General features: G+C 32.1%; 1 pseudogene across 1 annotated transcript; it reads left to right on the top strand.

Moving 5' to 3' along the window:
- The first annotated feature begins 5,070 nt into the window (after window positions 1-5,070).
- LOC108660624 (putative DNA helicase MCM9) lies at window positions 5,071-11,683 on the top strand (annotated as a pseudogene). Its single transcript, XR_016024545.1, has 14 exons — window positions 5,071-5,159; window positions 5,748-5,845; window positions 6,029-6,094; window positions 6,186-6,278; window positions 6,856-6,972; window positions 7,984-8,056; window positions 8,418-8,484; window positions 9,313-9,394; window positions 9,677-9,799; window positions 9,914-9,981; window positions 10,212-10,321; window positions 10,405-10,452; window positions 10,564-10,716; window positions 11,197-11,683. The product of XR_016024545.1 is annotated as a putative DNA helicase MCM9 (transcript).
- Window positions 11,684-12,015: the final 332 nt, after the last annotated feature.

Raw genomic sequence — 12,015 nt, 5'->3', positions numbered from 1 at the left:
TCGAATATATTTAAATTTTTATAAATTAATACTTAGAGGATTATGAAATCGAGATATTATTTAATCGATAAATTAGTAATTTATTAATTTATATAGTAATTAATAAAAAATTAATTTGTTCAGGTATTTTTTTTCAAAATATTAAACTTAATATGCATGTATTGTGTATAATTGTCTCATGCAATACGAAACATTACTTTCTTAGTGCATTAAAAAAAAAGTTAGAGATGAGATTAAAGGAGTGATGGGATTTAAGGAGACATCAATTTCAAGACTTAGAATCATATTTTATAAAAATTTCAAGAGAATGCAAATAACATTGGAATCATATTTTACAAAGATCTTTCAATTGAGTTATGTGATTATAAATGTTTGCATATTATTTGTAGAGTCGAATATATTTAAATTTTTATAAATTAATACTTTCAGAATTACGATATTTATTAATTAATAGAGATATTATTTAATCGATAAATTAATAATTTATTAATTTATTCATCAATTAATAAAAAATTAATTTATCAGGATATTTTTTATTTTTTTTCAAAATATTGAACTTAATATGTATGTATTGTGTATAATTTTCTCATGCAATACTAAACATTACTTTCTTAATGCATTAAGAAAAAAAAGTTAGAGATGAGATTTGAAGAGACATCAATTTCAAGAGAAAACAAGTAGTATTGAAATCATATTTTACAAAAACCTTTTATATATAATTAATTTAGTCATTAATTGAGGTTCGAATCAAAGACTTCTAGTAAATATGCCAAGATCATTGCGACCATATCTAAGCCTTTGCTTTCAATTAATTCTTGCTTTTGTTTCTTTTCTTATCTCTTTTTTTCTTTTCTTTTTTTTTCTAAAACTACGTTGTTTTGAGTTTTTCACACTCTCAAAAACCTTAGCTATAAAAGTATTTTTTTTTTCGCATTTTTTCCTTTCCCCTCTCTCTACCTCCTCTTTTTTCTCTTTTGGAAGGAAAAAATGAAAAAAAAAACCTTTTATAGCTAGGGTTTTTAAGAATGTAAGAAGTCTTAAAATGACGTAGTTTTAGAAAAAGAATGGAACAAATAAGGAAGCAAAAGAAAGAAGAAAAGAAATAAAAGAACGAATTAATCAAAAGTAGTGGCTTAGGTATGGTGGCGAGGACATAGATATGCTTATTGGAGGTCTTGATTTGAACCTCAGCGAGCACATAGTTTTTTGGTGAAGGAAAAAAAAATTCTTAAAAAGTGACATGGCAACCACGTCAGTAACCCGAACTTAGAAAGTGATATGACACTAGAAAGTCACCTTTCGATTTTGGGTAGAGAGATAAAATTAGACAAAATGTACTATTACAAGGAATGGGTGGGTATTGACTATAATTTTGATACATAAAAAGATTATTAATTTATAAATCAAGTAGGACTTTTATATTTTTTTAAATGTATTATCTTATAAATTTAACGAATTATTAATTTACTATATTAATCTCAAGTTATGACTGATAAAAATATTATTTAATCAAAATTATTAATTTATCGAGTATTAATTTATAAAAGTTATATTGTATTTTGAGAGTTTTTGTCATTAAATGCAAGCAATTCTCATATTTCCTTCTCTTTTCCTTGATGGGGCTTGCTTCAATGTTTTTATACCCATTTTCCCACCCTTGCGTACATGATAGTTCATTGCCTTAGCTATTTCTAATCTCTCTTTGCAATCATAATTGAAAGTAAGGAGTGAAACGTGACCCGACTAAAACTGATTGTAGCAGTTTTGGATACTTATGATAAGATATTGGTAATGTTTCGTTATGAAATTAATACTCAAATTGGTATCGGGTAAGATTTAGATAAAAAGGGTTAGAGTACTTGCTATTTTAACCCAATTAGTTTCTGAGAGGGTACTTGAGTAAAACTTATTATATTGAATTCACTTAATGAATTATAATTTTTCTTTTTCATTTTGATTGATGAATTAAATGGGCTATGCTACTATGTAAGAAATTGATTATCATGACTGTTATTAATGAGTGGATCTTATAACATTTAGTAGTATGTTCTTGTTATTATTTATCGTTTAAAAGTTATAATTGGTTTTTTAAATGGATAGCCAGATTCGAATTTTTAAATTAATATTCATAAAAAATAATTAGTTTCAAAGGTGGAGCTAGCCAAATTTAATTGGGGAGGCCAAACACAGTTGAATAAGAGTTAAAAATTTTAAAAAATTAATTTGTTAAATTCAATTAATAATAAAAATATTGATAATAGAAATATGAAACTAAATATAAAATTATAAATTGTAAAATATAAATAGTTAAAAATGATATATAAGATTAATAATTTTTTCTTATATAATTAGAATTATTTAAATACTATATATTCAAGAGAATTTTATTTTAACTAAACATAAAATGTAAAGCGTATAAAAAAAATATACTCAAATTAATTTCCTCTTACATAATTAGGAATAATAAAGAAATGATACGTTGATGAAATTTTAAGTAATAATGTAATACTACAACTTATATTTGAGAACTATATAATAATTTATTATTTTTTAAAGATTAAAATCATAAAAAATAAAATTTATGTAATATAAAAAATAAGAACATGATAAGTAGAAAGTAGATACCACATATTACATAACAAAAAAGAAAGAAAAAGAATATCGTTAATGATTTGTAAAAATTTGAAAAATAATATTTATAAAAACTTATAACATATGAACAAATAGAATAAAAATAAAAAAAATAAATAAATATAAATAAAAATAATAATATAAATTAAAAAAATTTAAAATTAAGTGAGATAAGTGAAATTATTTTATTATTTTATTATTTATATTAATTATTAAATTAAACATTATTTTAAAGGAGCTAGCAATAGAATATATAAAAAAATTAAAAATTTTTATATGTTATGAAAAAAATTTTAAAAGTTTTGGGGTGACCATTGCTCCCCAATCACATAAGGAGGGTCCACCCCTGGATTCAAATGATTAAGGTTATTAATCAAAAGCATCACAAACAATCACAAGGAAACCTTAGAAATAAAATTACACCCATAAATTCATTCTCGATATCCACCAATCGAAACCAAGAAATGTACATTAATAAACCCTTAACCTTAAGCAAACAAACAAACAAACAAACGAAAAGAATATGAAGATTACCTGGCCCACCACTTTTCTCGTCATCAAGGCTGGGGCGGTTGTCCCCTGGCGAATCAGACGCCACCACGTCATTATCGGCATCAGAGTCAAGCAGCTTGCTGGCAGGCCCCTGGCGCTCACGCTTCCGCGTCTGATCGGACAGAAAGGTGTTCGGTGCAAACGTTACGACCTTTTTCTTCTCCATCCAAACGTACAGAAATAAGCAATATGGGTTTCCGAAGGAGAGCACAAATGCAAAGCGAAAGAAAAGAACTTGTGTTATTTTTATTCATGAATTATACAAATATACCAAACCGATTTTTTTTAAAAAAAAAGAAAAAATAAAAAATAAGGTTTTTTTTTTTTTTAAACTTACGTGTATGATATTTTTTTTCACATAATACCTTATTTATTGCACTGCTAAGGGAAACTCTGATTTTTAGAATAACTTTTCCGATTCTTAAATGGATTCTGAAAGATACATATTCAAGTTGGACATAGAAAAAGCTCCCCCCAAACCTTTGGACTGTTTTCATTTGTATAATAATTTCAAAGTAGTATGTGAGAAAATATCATATCATAAAAAATTCATGTGAAGTTTATCTTTTATTTTTTAAAATTTTGGTTAATTAAAAAGTAACATAAAAGAATAAATTAATGTTCAATTTAGCACCTACAAAAATATGTAATGTAACAGTGATACTTTTAAAGTTATAAGATATTGTCAAAACGAATCATTTTTTTACATTATTAAACAATTAACCAGAATTGATGAGATAATACTCCACTCTTCAAAAAATGTATATTTCTTTTAAATGAAGCAATTTTATACCATAAAAACTGTATGGCATTATTTTGGTATGAGAAAATAAGGATGCAAATGGGATAAGTTCTTATAAAAATTCGTTGAATATTAATTACCTATGGATATGCAAGCTTGTTACTGTGGCATATATATTGGAATATTTTAGTTTCGTCCGCTGTGAAGTCCCTATCTCAACGACATTTAAACCTGTCATTTTTCCTAAACAAAATTTGGTTTGGGTTAACTTTTTATTTTATTATTTTCTACTTGAAGTCTCATGTAACATCAACTATATGCAGAGAATGAGGAATATGGCTGATGCTGTCCCTTTCTTTGGCAAAGGATTCAATAAAATTTATCATCTCATCATGGTTATATACACACTCTTACTTGTGACAAACTTCTATGACGGGTCATTGATTATTTCGGGAACCGGAAATTATTCAAGTTTCAAGATGAAGCTGATGAATTGACACAGATGCATTTGATCCCTGGGGACTAATTATCTTGCTGAAAGGTGATCGCTGCATATTGCCATCAACACGCACAATATCATAGTTTCTTCTTTTTTCCCTAAGTTTGTACAGATTTCCACTTCTTTTTCAGAACGGTCTTGGCTTGAGCATGTTATTTCATTGGCAAGGAATTTCAATAGCCAACGAATTGGTGGACATAATAAAGAAGAATGACACCGGTGGTGTTGTCTTGAAAATTGATTTTGAAAAAGCCTTCAACAGTGTTGCATTGAGCTACCTTGAATTTGTCATGAAATTGATAGGCTTTGGTGAGAAGTGGTGTATGTGGATAATGTCATGTATCTCTACTGCTTCAATCTCGGTCCTCGTTAACAGCTCCCGAACAAGAGAACTTAAAATGTATGGAGGCTTCCGACCGGATTGTCCCTTAACCCCCGTTTTCTTCAATCATGTCGTCGGAACTTTTGGAGCGTGTGTCTATAGTGTAGTGGACAGGGGGTTGTTTAAAGGTATAGAGGTTAACTCAATTGGTGTTTTTATGTCCCATCTTCAGTACGCAAACAACATGGTAATTTTGACCTCATGTAATTTAGTTGAGCAATATATACAGAAATTCCAATTCAGATAATTGGTTTACACTAAATGATGGCAAGTTATAGACCTTCCGATGGTGTGACTTTCCTGTTCACTGCCCTTGTTAATCATTTCTACAATATCATGTGCCATATTGAAAGGTCTCCATTTTGAATATTGATGAGTTCTGCTGGCCAACATGGCAGCATCTGTATTTTGGCAAATGGTTTCTAGTTACTGAATCAATTATTTTTAGCACACATATCAAGCTGAAAGTTGGAAAATGAGTTTATAGTGACAAGAGGGGTAGATGGAGATTAAATGACATTCACATATTTGTTAATGAGATTATGTTCCCAATAACATTTATTTATGTAAAAGCCTTGCGTACTTGGCAAGTCAATTAATTGTACTCTTTGATTCTCAATCCTTCCTATAGTATCTACGGGTGAAAACAGAGTACAAAACAATCACAAGAAATGTATTTATCAACATCTGGGTAAGTCTTAACCTCTTTCACTTTTGTAACTTCTCCCACCCCCTTTCATCTGTTTATAGCTCATCAAAAGCTTTACTTTGAGTTTATGAGCTCCTTAAAAACCAGCTATGTGTTCTAATTTCTCGCATGCTTTTGCAAACTAATTGTCTTATTCTAGTCGAAACAGTTCGTTATTCTAAAGTACTTTAAAGTGGAAATTACAATAACTGCACCTGCTTATTTTTCTCTTAATTTACTTCTCTCGTCATAGGAGAACTAATGAGCTGAAATCAGACATTGATATTCCTGATGATTTTACTATGAAATTCACGCAATTCTGGTCAGACTTTAGACACACTCCATTGAAAGGTAAGAATAGTTGGTCATGTATTTTTTCACTCACAAAATTTGCATGTAGTAATGAAATTTGTCTTTGTGAACATTTGGCGGTTTCATACTTTCTTTCTTCCCTTATGGGGCATGTTTCATTATTTTCCTATGATTATATATTTACTTACGTGAAGCTATTCCTATTATTTACTCTACACCCAGGGACAAATGCTATTCTACGAGGAATTTGCCCCCAAGTTTTTGGGCTCTTCACCGTAAAACTGGTAGGTGCTCTGTCGTCCCATATCTTCTCTCTCTCTCTCAAAACATGTGAATGCATGAGTAGGCACATACTGAACTTTTACTTCCTTGATCTCAGTTGCACTAACACTGATTGGAGGCGTTCAACATGTTGATGCTTCTGGGACAAAGATTCGAGGAGAGTCTCACTCGCTTCTGGTTGGCGACCAGGGTAGAGTTTTTCTTTTTAATGTATTATATGATAGGCTTCTTTCTTGAATGTTCACTTCTTTAGCTTTTAAATTTATCTACAATTTCAATTTTGCTTGGATTGATTAACCACTTTCATTGAGCCATATTCCTTGAAAGCAATTGAACGAGGTGTTTTCTTGGAAATATGGAAAAATATCATTCACCTGCATCATGGCTGATGATTATTTACCTACTTTATTATTTCATAAGCAAGGTTTCAATATCTTGGCACTAGAGACTTATAATTGGTTGCAATCCTGTGCAGTACTTCAAGTGTTTATAATCTGAGAAAGCATTTTTTGTCCAAAGCCCCAACCCCCAGTGCGGTCAGTCCCCTAAGTCAGACCATAATTCAGTAGAAGGACCTGGTCAAACCTTTTTCCAAATAGTTGAGACATGGACTCGTTACATGCATTTATGTATATATGGACTGTTTCAGCATGCTTACTCAACTTACATTTCTCTATGATTTACAAAGATTCAGGATGTGCATATCTTTGAATTGTTAGAATAGCAAGATTGATGCCATGTAAAAAGTATAAGTAAATTTTTTACAGGTACTGAAAAGTCTCAGTTCTTGAAATTTGCGGCAAAATTAAGAAACCGATCTGTCATCACTACTGGCTTGGGAAGCACTAGTGCTGGACTGACTGTTACTGCAGTCAAGGATGGTGGTAACTCTCATTTCACATCTATTTGAACTTTCACTTTGCCTTTCAGAAAATTTGTCATTATTTAGGTGATAGTAATACAGTGTGATTATGTAGCATGATTAATTTTGTGAACTTGAAGAAAATCATGAATTGGATTCAACAATGTGAGTTATAGTCAACATGGAATGTATAACATGATTAAAGCTCATTCTGCTGAAGTATATCTTATACTGGCTAAAAGTGATATTTCTAGAGCACATGAACACTGGCAAAAGTTTGGCTGCAGATACAGTGCTTTGCCCTTGCTTGTTCAAATAATTCAAGAGAAACTAAAACAAAGATGATTTCATAATTTAGATTTTGATATGTAGAAAACAGAAAATTTAACCATGTTCACAGTTCACTGAAAGGGGATTCTATGATGATTATGTTATTCTGGTGGCTGGTGTAACAATTTAATGGCAATAACAATTGTCAGACTATTGTGTAGAAAGGAGGTGAGTGAAAGTTATTTGAGCTAGAAACTAGGATATATGTTGAAAGTACACTAAACAATTCAGACTGTCTAACTTTGAAGGTTCATGAAAGTGGAACTTGTATTTGTACTATGTCCTTATGATTTTGGTATCACTGTCTGTTTAATTCATTTCTTCAACTTCTTTACCTAAATATTATTCTATAATGAACCATTTGATTGTTGATATATGTAAGTACTAGTTGAAGGTAACAAACTATGAGTTATTATTATAAACTCGTGCTTCCCTATCTTATCTTTTTTTTTAAAAAAATATTATTGCTTCAACCATCCCCAAAATACTTAAAAAAGGGAGGGCGGGGGGCGGGGGGGGGGGGGGTTAAAGAAGTTGTTTGACCGAAGTTTTGCGTGGTAGAGCTGGCATGGCCTTGTGGTTTTGTCATTTTTTTTGTGTATTGAAGGACAAGCACTTGATACTCATGGCTTTTGCTTGTTTTATGTCAAATTATGCAAGTTTCATTTTGTTGGAGGGCTAAATATATCTATGATATTACTAGGGGAGTGGATGTTAGAAGCTGGGGCCCTTGTTTTGTCAGATGGAGGGCTTTGTTGTATTGATGAATTTGATAGGTACTCCTTTGAATCATTATCATGAATTTTTTTTTTTCGTTTTCCTTTGAATGACAATATTTAAACCCTCCTTTTTCCTGTTCAAAGCTGGCTTTGTTAGGAACCATACTAGGACTCAATGTAGTTTTTTCATCTTGTACATGGCACTGGCCATCATAATTGTATTACTATCAATATATGATACTAACAAATATGTATACATAAATATACACTCTTATGATGCTGCTTTTGATGTTGCTTTCTTTGGTCATTCAAGAGCCTGCTCTTTCAGGAGGCAACTAAAATTTGTTATTGATCTGCACCTTTTTTTTTTGTTTATTTATGTTTGATTGTATTTCTTCTGTGGGGGTGGGTGGGATAGTATGAGAGAGCATGACAGGGCAACCATACATGAAGCAATGGAGCACCAGACTATAAGTGTTGCGAAGGTACAACGTTTTTTCCACATTGCATTACAATAACTTCTGTTAAAATCCATGCAAGTCTCTATTTTGGCTGACATTTCTTTTCAGCACATCTTTCCCCTCTGTTATAATTAAACCTAGAACATATTTTTCACTCCTGCTTTAGGTATTTCTAGAATAACCATTGGTGTTGTTTATCCCTTATTTATTTATTTTAGCTAGGGCAGGCTAGAGGATCTGTACAATACTATGTCTATATCCATCTTGAAGTGCATAAACTGCCCTTGCAACTTCATTGAAATCTTCACCACATGTTTATTTTCTTTTACCTCGTAGAAAACATCAAGAATTGCATATTTTGTTGCATTGTGCTTGGAAGCTATCAAGAAAGATTAATAAGTTCATTCAGCTTTTGCAATATTCTTTGAGATCATTCATTTCTGTGTTCTGCATCCAGTTGATGTATTAGTCATTTAGTTACGAGCCTTTTTTGACAGCTAAAAGCTAAGCCTGTTAATCAAGTTCCCTATGCATGGGCCTGGATCATTCCTGCCCAAATCTCTTGTCCCAAATTATATGCTGCAGTAAGAATACTTGGAGAAAGTTGAGAGTTGAATTTTATAAAGGTCATAGTTGATGTCATTGCCTCCTACATGGCATAAGCAGTTTGCTGACCAACTTATACTTAATGTTACCATAAGCTGTTGTTTTTCCATGATTGTTTAAATATTGTTATGTGGCATCCATTTTTTGTTCTTTATTTAGTTTTAATTGATTGCTATTATGCTCTACTTGCTGGTTGGTGTAAGCATGGCTGGTAAACAAGTTTTGGCATTTTTCTATTTTTTTCAGGCTCGCCTTGTTACGACTCTTAGTACTAGGACAATTGTCTTTGGTGCAACAAATCCCAAAGGACACTATGATCCTGATCAACGTATCACTTCAATTTAGAGAACTAGTTTGATTGACCTTTCAAAATTGAATTGCTTGATTGTGCTAGTTATTATTCACCTTTAAATATGAAAATTACAATTTGTCCTCCACGTTACCTTATTTAGTATTGTATGTAAATGTGGAATATAATTGAACTCACTGTTCGGAACTCTGCTCTCTCAACAGTTCTTTCCCCCAAGACCCTTTTCTCTGGCTTTCACAGTCTTCCCTAAATGTTTCTCTTATTTATGTTTAGACTGTATTTATTCTTAACCAAATCTAGCTTTCGCTGTCAATACGGCACTCTCTGGTCCTTTACTAAGCAGATTTGATATTGTCCTAGTCCTCTTGGATACAAAAAAACCCTGAATGGGATGCAGTTGTATCATCGCATATTCTGGCTGAGGTAATGTGTTCACAAAGTTGTAAATCTCTGACCACAAAAAAGGGAAGAGAGGGAGGGGGGGAGGTGTTGGATTTGACTATAATTGTCCTGATTGCCATTTGAAATTAATTTCAGGGAGAATCTGAAGCAGGCAAGAGGGATGAAGATGTAGCAAATATCTGGCCTCTTCCTATCCTTCGGAGGTAAATATACCTTGGTTACAAGGAACTATTAGATCACTCTGTAAAAGTTTTTTTAAATTTTAAACTATCATCTGTTAGCAACGTCTTATTATTATTTTGGGATGAGGGTTGGTTGGGGTTTCTAGATAATTCTTGTTCGAAGAAAATTTATCCTCAACCACCAAGCACTCAGCAATCTTATGTGTCTACTTGGATCACTTGATTTTGTAGCTTTTGTAGATGTCTTGCAGGTATATTCACTATGTAAAAAAGCACTTTAAACCAGTGCTCAAAAAAGAGGCTGAAAAGGTTATCTCAAGCTATTATCAACTCCCAAGAAGATCAGGAACACATAATGCAGGTTTCTCCTTTAGAAATCCCTTCAACTTGATGATGATTGCCATTATTCTATTCACTTTGATCATACCATAATGGATTATGCAGCAAGAACAACGGTGCGCATGCTTGAAAGCTTGATACGCCTGGCTCAAGGTATGTTGGAGAATTTGTTGATTTATTATCCCTATGAGCCAAAACTCTTGTTTGCAATGTTGCTGCAGTATCCAATCATCAATGCGGGTGTTGACACTTATAATGTTGCAGCACATGCAAGGCTTATGTTCAGAAATGAGGTCACAAGATTAGATGCCATAACAGCCATTTCATGCATTGAATCGTCCATGACTATCTCAGCCATTGTAGACAGCATAGGGAATGCCCTGCACTCCAATTTCACTGAGAACCCTGATCAGGAATGTATCCTTGCGAGCTTTCTGCTTGCTTTATAAATAATCCATGATGAATACATGATATGCATATACATGCCAAAAGTGTGATAGGGTGTTTAATGCTTATAGCCACTAAAGCAATATAATTTTTTCAAGCAACAAACAAACGGTGCAATTACATAACTTAAATTTGGGGAGTTAATTCTATCACAATCTGGATACCTATTTTAGACATATCCGGAAACTAATGCTTATAGAAATTTTCTGCAAATAAGTAGAGCCACTTAGCCATATTTTTATCTAAAATTTTCCATTAAGAGGACAAATATCTGATGCTCTTACTGAAGTGTTACTTTGGAACTTTGTAGTTTGGAATTCTTAAAAATTATGGTAGAGCCATAACTTGGTTATTGCAGTGTCTCTGCGTGAATGATTAATGTTTAGTTCATACCCTTGAAAATTTATTTCATAGAGAAGATTTTTTGATTTCTTGACTTCAATGGAATAGATGCCAAGCAAGAAAGGTTAATTCTTGAAAAGTTGAGTTCAGTTGATGGGATCCAAGAATCAAATGGCTCGGAAGGTTTGTGATGATGAAAATGAGCAGGAAAACAGAAGCATCCTGGTTGAACGAGCTCTTTTGAGGTTTCAGCTAACAGCCATAACCGTTCACTATAGAAATTTTATTATTTTGCTTTTTGATAGGACATGTAAATGCTATTTATATTTAATGCAATCAGCCTTAAGTAGATGTTCTGAAAGTTTAGAGGACAGAACTTTTGAACGGGGCTTTATTTGAAAAGCCTTGTTGATGGTGATCTGATGGGATATCGGGATTATTTGTCTGTAAATTTAGAAGGATTTGTTTGTAATTATCAAACACTTGAAGCATCTCTTTATGCCTTTGGAGGCTTGAAGCCCATGCTTGTCCCGCTTTATTCTAATGCAGGGATACGGGTATGGGAGACATTTTAAATATATTTTTCTCTTTTTTCTTTCTTGGATGATGAGGCATTTTCTTCTGTACTATTATACAAGAATATGGACACTATTGTACCTCCAACTATTTTACCCCAGTGCAATGCTTAAGCTGTGTCTTGAATGCTTATAGTTGCTTTTTGATAGCAGAATATAATTGTTGGGCAGCGTTCAAAAATATATTGACAGATGTAATAAGACATTTTATTTTTTCTGCTCTTGGAGTTTCAGACTAATAGATATTGAAGGCTTGAAGCTGAAAAGATCCGGACGGTGTTGCTGTTAAAAAAAAATGTCTCATCTCTGTTTTTAAACTTCATAAACTAGAAGTATATTAGAACTTTGATAG

The sequence above is a fragment of the Theobroma cacao genome, chromosome 2, assembly GCF_053813885.1.
Source record: "Theobroma cacao isolate CCN51 chromosome 2, ASM5381388v1, whole genome shotgun sequence".
In the NCBI taxonomy this organism is placed as follows: Eukaryota; Viridiplantae; Streptophyta; class Magnoliopsida; order Malvales; family Malvaceae; genus Theobroma; species Theobroma cacao.
Note: the sequence above shows the minus strand (reverse complement) of the source record. Positions and strands in the feature narration are given on the sequence as shown.